This window comes from Oncorhynchus clarkii, chromosome 13 (assembly GCF_045791955.1).
Source record: "Oncorhynchus clarkii lewisi isolate Uvic-CL-2024 chromosome 13, UVic_Ocla_1.0, whole genome shotgun sequence".
NCBI lineage: Eukaryota > Metazoa > Chordata > Actinopteri > Salmoniformes > Salmonidae > Oncorhynchus > Oncorhynchus clarkii.
In genome coordinates this window covers 23192512-23202339 of record NC_092159.1, presented here as the reverse complement: position 1 = coordinate 23202339, position 9828 = coordinate 23192512, and positions in this window count along the sequence as shown.

Below are 9828 nucleotides of genomic sequence, written 5' to 3'. Positions count from 1 at the left end.
CAGTGGTCCATAACAGTGGATGTCTATGGTATTGGATGTCCTGTCGGATGTGCTGTGTGTAGTAGGGGGTATAAATCTTCATCGTGAATATCGATTGCTGTGTACTATATATCTATTGAAGCATTGGCTTGAAGCGTTAGTTGACAGCTCTGTTTCTGCTTCGGGTCAGTATTCCAGTGAATGAAGTAGAATATAATGAATAATATATAATCATGGTGAAGGCCATGCAGAATTCCCCATTGGCCTGAAAGGGAATAAGATAGCATTATTTAAAGCTCTCTGTGTTTTCAATTTCATATAGCCCATAGGCCAATGAATAATTTTTATCCAGGAGTTCATCTCTTGGAGCTCGATATATACAAGAATAATAAAAAACCACTTAGCTGTACTTTGCTGAAAGATAGGAGTTTGAATGAAAACCTAATCCTACTGTTCCAAAGGGTCATAACGCCATTTCTCAACAGACAGAGCTGTTATAATGTAATTTTATTAGCATTACTTGTGATTAAGTCATTATATAATTAGCACAGTGATTTATTCCCCAGACAGTGAAAGGTTAATTAACTCTTTTGTCTCCGTGTCTGCCTATTGCTGTGTGTGTGTGTGTGTGTGTGTGTGTGTGTGTGTGTGTGTGTGTGTGTGTGTGTGTGTGTGTGTGTGTGTGTGTGTGTGTGTGTGTGTGTGTGTGTGTGTGTGTGTGTGTGTGTGTGTGTGTGTGTGTGTGTGTGTGTGTGTGAGTTAGAGGTCAACCAATTAATCGGAATGGCCGATTAATTAGGGCTGATTTCAAGTTTTCATAACAATCGGAAATCGGTATTTTTGGGCGCCGATTTGCCAATTTTTTTATATATATATATTTTAATTTTTATACCTTTTATTTAACTAGGCAAGTCAGTTAAAAACACATTCTTATTTTCAATGACGGCCTAGGAACGGTAGGTTAACTGCCTTGTTCAGGGACAGAACAACAGATTTTCACCTTGTCTGCTCAGGGGATCCAATCTTGCAACCTTACAGTTAACTAGTCCAACGCAATAACAACCTGCCTCTCTCTCTCGTTGCACTCCACAAGGAGACTGCCTGTTACGCGAATGCAGTAAGCCAAGGTAAGTTGTTAGCTAGCATTAAACGTATCTTATAAAAAACAATCAATCATAATCACTAGTTAACTACACATGGTTGATGATATTTCTAGATATTATCTAGCGTGTCCTGCGTTGCATATAATCTGACTGAGCATACAAGTATCTAAGTATCTGACTGAGCGGTGGTAGGCAGAAGCAGGCGCGTAAACATTCATTCAAACAGCACTTTCGTGCGTTTTGCCAGCAGCTCTTCGTTGTGCGTCAAGCATTGCGCTGTTTATGACTTCAAGCCTATCAACTCCCGAGATGAGGCTGGTGTAACCAAAGTGAAATGGCTAGCTAGTTAGCGCGCCCTAATAGCGTTTCAAACGTCACTCTCTCTGAGCCTTCTAGTAGTTGTTCCCCTTGCTCTGCATGGGTAAGTAACGCTGCTTCGATGGTGGCTGTTGTCGTTGTGTTCCTGGTTCGAGCCCAGGGAGGAGCGAGGAGAGGGACGGAAGTTATACTGTTACACTGGCAATACTGAAGTGCCTATAAGAACATCCAATAGTCAAAGGTTAATGAAATACAAATGGTATAGAGGGAAATAGTCCTATAATTCCTATAATAACTACAACCTAAAACTTCTTACCTGGAAATATTGAAGACTCATGTTAAAAGGAACCACCAGCTTTCATGTGGTCTCATGTTCTGAGCAAGGAACTGAAACGTTGGCTTTCTTTCATAGCACATATTGCACTTTTACTTTCTTCTCCAACACTTTGTTTTTGCATTATTTAAACCAAATTGAACATGTTTCATGATTTACTTGAGGCTAAATAGATGTTATTGATGTATTATATTAAGTTAAAATAAGTGTTCATTCAGTATTGTTGTAATTGTCATTATTACAAATAAATAAATAAATCGGCCGATTAATCGGTATCGGCTTTTTTGGTCATCCAATAATCACTATCGGTATCGGCGTTGAAAAATCATAATCGGTCGACCTCTAGTGTGTGTGTGTGCATAAATGAATGTGTGTGTGCGTAAGGACTGTGTGTGAGTATGTATACGTTTGGGAGGTACACACATACACTTCTGAGCATCACGAGTCCCTGAAACAGGATGGGCCAGAGAGATTTATCACGATCGTTACTTATTAATCAGAGAAAATAAACACACGTTCACTCTTTCTCCTTCTCTCTATCCCTGTCTCTTTCTCTCCCTCCATCTCATAGGGTGACGTTCAAAGTTTATACAGTGAGGTCATCTCTTCTAATTGGCCTGAGTTTCTGATATTTGCATAAATGTTGCCTAAGAGAAACACTGGACTGTTCTGAAACAAGGATGCCCGTTCACCATGTGGTCCTGGTACTCCAGCAGGAAGTCAGATCAGACATGGTGAAGATGATATCACACTTGAATGTTATCTTTGCGACCGAACTCTTAGCTACTGGAAATAACCCACCAGAAGATCATTCAATTGCTGCTACAATATCATCAACAACAAAAATACTTTAACCCATCAATACCAAGGAGTTAAGAAAGAAATCGCCCCGGGGGAGATGACAGGTGACACTTTGTGTGACAAACTCCTAGAAAACATGACCTTTGAGTGGAATGCCACCTTTGGGTCAACAACCCTCTCATCTCACCTCCTCTCTTTGGCGTTGTGCTTTGACTATGGAGGATGGACACTCGGACATTCTCCCTAGACTCTTTTCTAATTTCAAAGTTTATACAGTGGGTCTGCATCACAAATGGCACCCTATTCTCTATATATTGCTCTGCTTTTGACCAGAGTCCTATGGGCCCTAGTCAAAAGTAGTACACTAAATAGGGACTTGTGTGCCATTTAGGACTTAGACGGGGATTTTCAGCAGCCGCTTTTCATATTTTTTATAGGCCCTATCAAAAAGCTATGCAGGCAAACAGTACTCATCTAGGACACATTTTGTGTGTGTGTGTGTGTGTGTGTGTGTGTGTGTGTGTGTGTGTGTGTGTGTGTGTGTGTGTGTGTGTGTGTGTGTGTGTGTGTGTGTGTGTGTGTGTGTGTGTGTGTGTGTGTGTGTGTGTGTGTGTGTGTATGTGCCCTTGAGCAAAGAAGATATGCCACAGTGTGTGAACATTAAAAGGGATCTTACTAAGATGCCCGGTGGCAACTTTAAATACTCAGATTGTAGTCCATTTTCAACAAAGGCAATTACCATCCACATAATGCCGAGAGCCAGCATCAATGTCATGCCTGTAAGCTAGTAAAGGACAAGGATTGAATGGCCACACATCATAGAATACTCCAGGCCTCAAATATGAGAGTTGGCTAGCTTGTATGTGATGGAGACTTGCTAGGGTGACTTCCTCAATGGGATGTGATACATCTCTAGCAGTGGCAGTCAGTGCCGTTTAAGATGAGGGAGGACCATTGTTTTTCATGAACATGGCCTTATTTATTTTACAGCATACTGGATGGCTGTCATTCATATTCCATTCACCCAGTTCAATGTAACAGTGATAGGTTTAGGCTACGCGATACAAAAATGTTCACTATAGCCATCATGAGGTTGCTACAACCTAGCCTATGAATGAAAGTTAACAACGTAAGTGCACACAGGTCGAGAGACCAATTTGAAGTGACAGATAGTGAGTGACACATGGACAAACAGTGACATTCAGTACTCTTGCCTGCATCTAGCTGATATAAGGTATAATCATTAGTCCAAAAGTTTCAAACAAGAGTTTCTATTGGACAAATTCAGGTATGTTTATCCCCGTTTTGTTACGTTTGCTTCCGTTTAAGAAATGTTTTTCAACAGAATCAGCGGAATGAATACACCCCTGATCACGTGTAAACACAGTTCACTTTAATAGCAGCCATGCTGTATTCCTTCTCGCATCCATGCGCTCTCCTCCTCTCACCTCTTCCCTTCGCTTGTGGACTTCAATGCACAACACATCTGGCTGTATATGACCAGGCTGAAAAACCTTTCCAGGCCAAACTGCTTAAACACAGCCTACATCGTTGTCACCATATTAGCTAAAGTAACGTCATAGTCAGCATAGCTAATAGAACTAACGCGTTAGTAAACCCGCTACAATCATGCAGTAATGTTACAGTGTAGTCAGTAGGCAGTTACACCGGCAGGCCCCGGTGGCAATAAATGAGTAAAACCTTGACTTGGAAGAGTTCCAGTGTTGTGTTGGAGAGTCATAGCCAGCTAGCTAACACAGCATCCCTCTGTTTGAGCAGGGTGTTTCAGTAGGCTAAACTAGCCAGCTGCATTTGCTAGCTAAGTAAGTGAAACTGAAAGTTACAAAAAATACAAACTCTCTCTCTCTCTCTTTCTCTATTTCTCTCTCGATTCTCCTTAATTTTGGAATAAATGAATTTGTTCAAAACTGTTCAACTAATTGTCATTCACTCTCTTTGAGTCAACTACTCACCATATTTTATACACTGCAGTGCTAGCTAGCTGTAGCTTATGCTTTCAGTTCTAGATGAAATCCCTGATCCTTTGATTGGGTGGACAACATGTCAGTTCATGCTGCAATAGCTCTGATAACTTCCGGAGGATATCCTGCAACCTATCATAATTACTGTGTACGTCTATGGAAGGGGGTGAGAACCATGAGCCTCCTATGTTTTGTATTGAAGTCAATGTACCCAGAGGAGGACAGAAGCTAGCTGTGAATTATGAAATTCACTGAGGAGGATGGTCCTCCCCTTCCTCCTCCAAGGAGCCTCCACTGATCTCTAGATGGAAATATTAATCACATCAAAGCTTTAGATGGTGAGATAATTCTTATCTATGTAAGCAGGGCTATGGTGAGTAACAGCAGCGCCTTTGCATTCACAATGGATTATATGCTGTTCATTATATCTTCTGGCGACATCACCAAGGAACGTTACAGTAGCTTTATCCACAATGGATGGCATGTCTTAATTTCAGGAAGTGACTAGAATATAAAATGAGGCGAAAGAACTAAACCAGTCTGAAATACTCAAACATACAGGCTCAGCTTAACTTGATCACCAATTCTTGTGAGATAGCGAACCTTAAATAACCTTTGGCTGATGTTGGCTCAATGTTGTATTTCCAACATCCTTTCCAACGTTCTCTGATAACGGGCTAACATTTCTGTTTTGCTTCTGCAAGATCGTGTTATTAACCATGGAGTCCCCAAACTAAAGACTATTGACTGACGTCACCAGCTGTAGTGTAGATTATATCTATAGAGAACAGCAGTAGAGTATATCTATAGACATCAGCAGTAGAGTGTATCTATAGACACCAGTAGTAGAGTGTATCTATAGACACCAGTAGTAGAGTGTATCTATAGACACCAGTAGTAGAGTGTATCTATAGACATCAGCAGTAGAGTGTATCTATAGGTACCAGTAGTAGAGTATATCTATAGACATCAGCAGTAGAGTGTATCTATAGACACCAGTAGTAGAGTATATCTATAGACATCAGCAGTAGAGTGTATCTATAGACACCAGTAGTAGAGTATATCTATAGACATCAGCAGTAGAGTGTATCTATAAACACCAGTAGTAGAGTGTATCTATAGACATCAGCAGTAGAGTGTATCTATAGACATCAGCAGTAGAGTGTATCTATAGACACCAGTAGTAGAGTGTATCTATAGACACCAGCAGTAGAGTGTATCTATAGACATCAGCAGTAGAGTGTATCTATAGACACCAGTAGTAGAGTATATCTATAGACATCAGCAGTAGAGTGTATCTATAGACATCAGCAGTAGAGTGTATCTATAGACATCAGCAGTAGAGTGTATCTATAGACACCAGTAGTAGAGTACAGTGCATTTGGAAAGTATTCAGACCCCTTAACTTTTTCAACAGCAAAAAAAACGTTACAACCTTATTCTAAAATGTTTATTCACCCTCATCAATCTACACACATGATGACAAAGCAAAAAACGTTTATATTAAAAAAATTGAAATATCACAATTACATACAGTTGAAGTAGGAAGTTTACATACACTTAGGTTGGAGTTATTAAAACTTGTTTTTCAACTACTCCACAAATGTCTTGTTAACAAACTATAGTTTTGGCAAGTCGGTTCGGACATCTACTTTGTGCATGACACAAGTCATTATTCCAACAATTGCTTACAGACAGATTATTTCACGTATAATTCACTGTATCACAATTCCAGTGGGTCAGAAGTTTACATACACTAAGTTGACTGCCTTTAAACAGCTTGGAAAATTCCCGAAAATGATGTCATGGCTTTAGAAGCTTCTGATAGGCTAATTGACATCATTTGAGTCAATTGGAGGTGTACCTGTGGATGTATTTCAAGACCTACCTTCAAACTCAGTGCCTCTTTGCTTGACATCATGGGAAAATCAAAAGAAATCAGCCAAGAACTCAGAAAATAAATTGTAGACCTCCACAAGTCTGGTTCATCCTTTGGAGCAATTTCCAAATGCCTGAAGGTACCACGTTCATCTGTACAAACGATAGTACGCAAGTATAAACACCATGGGACCACGGAGCCATCAAACCGCTCAGGAAGGAGACACGTTCGGTCTCCTAGAGATGAACGTTCTTTGGTGCGAAAAGTGCAAATCAATCCCAGAACAACAGCAAAGGACATTGTGAAGATACTGGAGGAAACAGGTACAAAAGTATCTATATCCACAGTAAAACGAGTCTTATATTCCCATAACCTGAAAGGCCGCTCAGCAAGGTAGAAGCCACTGCTCCAAAACCGCCACAAAAAAAGCCAGACTACAGTTTGCAACTGCACATGGAGACAAAGATCGTACTTTGTGGAGAAATATCTTCTGGTCTGATGAAACAAAAATATAACTTTTTGGCCATAATGACCATCATTATGTTTGGAGGAAAAAGTGGGAAGCTTGCAAGCCAAAGAACACCATCCCAGCCATGAAGCACGGGGGTGGCAGCATCATGTTGTGGGGGTGCTTTGCTGCAGGAGGGACTGGTGCACTTCACAAAATAGAAGGCATCATGAGGATGGAAAATTATGTGGATATATATATTGAAGCAACATCTCAAGACATCAGTCAGGAAGTTAAAGCTTGGTCGCAAATGGGTCTTCCAAGTGGACAATGGCACCAAGCATACTTCCAAAGTTGTGGCAAAATGGCTTAAGGACAACAAAGTCAAGGCCATCACAAAGCCCTGACCTCCAGCCTATAGAAAATTTGTGGGCAGAACTGAAAAGCGTGTGTGAGCAAGGAGGCCTACAAACCTGACTCAGTTACACCAGCTCGGTCAGGAGGAATGGGCCAAAATTCACCCAACTTATTGTTGGAAGCTTGTGGAAGGCTACCCGAAACGTTTGACTCAAGTGAAACAACTTAAAGGCAATGCTACCAAATACTAATAGAGTGTATTTAAAAGTCTGAGCCACTGGGAATGTGATGAAAGAAATAAAAGCTGAAATAAATCATTCTCTCAACTATTATTCTGACATTTCACATTCTTAAAGTAAAGTGGTGATCCTAACTGACCTAACACAGGGAATTTTTAGTAGGATTAAATGTCAGAAATTGTGAAAAACTGAGTTTAAATGTATTTGGCTAAGGTGTATGTAAACTTCCAACTTCAACTGTAAGTATTCAGACCCTTTACTCAGTACTTTGTTGAAGCACCTTTCGCAGCGATTACAGCCTAAATGTTTATTTGGGAAGACACTACAAGCGTGGCACATCTGTATTTCTCCCATTCTTCTCTGCATATCCTCTCAAGCTCTGTCACGTTGGATGGGGAGCGTCGCTGCACAGCTATTTTCAGGTCTCCCCAGAGATGTTAGATCGGGTTCAAGTCCGGGCTCTGGCTGGGCCACTCAAGGTCATTCAGAGACGTGTCCCAAAGCTACTCCTGTGTTGTCTATGCTGTGTGCTTAGGGTCGTTGTCCTGTTGGAAGGTGAACCTTCACCCCAGTCTGAGGTCCTGACCGCTCTGGGGGAGGTTTTCATCAAGAATCTCTCTGTACTTACTCCGTTCATCTTTCCCTAGATCCTGACTAGTCTCTCAGTCCCTGTTACTGAAAAACATCCACAAAGCATGATGCTGCCACCACCATGCTTCACCGTAGGGATAGTGCCAGGTTTCCTCCAGACGTGACGCTTGACATTCAGGCCAAAGCGCTCAATCTTGGTTTCATCAGACCAGATAATCTTGTTTCTCATGGTCTGATAGTCCTTTAGGTGCCTTTTGGCAAACTTCAAGCGGGCTGTCATGTGCCTTTTGCTGAGGAGTGGCTTCAGTCTAGCCACTCTACTATAAAGGTGTGATTGGTGTAGTGCTGCAGAGATGGTTGTCCTTCTGAAAGGTTCTCCCATCTCCACAGAGTAACTCTGGAGCTCTGTCAGAGTGACCATCAGGTTCCTGGTCAGCCCTTCTCTCCCGATTGCTCAGTTTGGCTGGGCAGCCAGCTCTAGGAAGAGTCTTGGTGGTTCCACACTTCTTCCATTTAAGAATGATGGAGGCCAATTAGTTCTTGGGGACCTTCAATGCTGCATAAATGTTTTGGTACCCTTCCCCAGATCTGTGCCCTGATACAATCCCGTCTCGGAGCTCTACGGACAATTCCTTCGACCTCATGGCTTGGTGTTTGGTCTGACATGCACTGTCAACTGCATACCTTTCCAAATCCTGTCCAACCTACTTAATTTACCACAGGTGGACTCCAATCAAGTTGTAGAAACATCTCAAGGATCATCAATGGAAACAGGATGCACCTAAGCTCAGTTTCGAATCTCATAGCAAAGGGTCTGAATGCGTATGTTTTTTATTTATTTTTTTTTTTACCTTTATTTAACCAGGCAAGTCAGTTAAGAACAAATTCTTATTTTCAATGACGGCCTAGGAACTGTTCAGGGGCAGAAGGACAGATTTGTACCTTGTCAGCTCGGGCGTTTGAACTTGCAACCTTCCGGTTACTAGTCCAACGCTCTAACCACTAGGCCACCCTGCCGCCCCATGTAAATGTATTTCTGTATTTTTTTTTCAAATAAATTTGCAAACATTTCTAAAAACATTTTTTAGCTTTGTCATGATGGGGTAGATTGACGAGTGTGTAGATTGACGAGGGAAAAAAGTAATTTAATACATTTTAGAATAAGGCTGTAACGTAACAAAATGTGGAAAAAGTCAAGTTTGAGTGAGACACGGTGTTGCACTCCCATCCTTAAAATGAAATCAATATCGTGAGTAAATGTTGCAGGCTTGCTTTGCTAAAAAATAGCTCTCCGTAGCCTTAGATACAGGTATGAAATTAAAATAACAGCCACCAGGTTCATTGTACTGTATGACTCGGGCCTTATTAAACATAGACAGTGCTGCGGTTCAATGCCACATTTCTCATCTGTAATATCCGCTGCGCTTGTTTGTTTGCTTTTGCCAGTGCAGTTGTAAGGGTTTTAATTAGGCTTAAACATGGTGCACAGTGGACATTGTGTGTGTATGTGCGAGTGTGTGCCTCGCAGCGTGTCAGTCTGCCAGCGTTTGGAAGGGACTAGGGGCCTGTGGATTTCTGGAATGAGATTTTCACACTATTGATTTATATCAGTTAGCTTCTCAGCCTGTCCATTGGCACAGGGAGAGGTGTGTGTGTGTGTGTGTGTGTGTGTGTGTGTGTGTGTGTGTGTGTGTGTGTGTGTGTGTGTGTGTGTGTGTGTGTGTGTGTGTGTGTGTGTGTGTGTGTGTGTGTGTGTGTGTGTGTGTGTGTGGGTGGGGGGTGGGTGGGTGGGTGGGT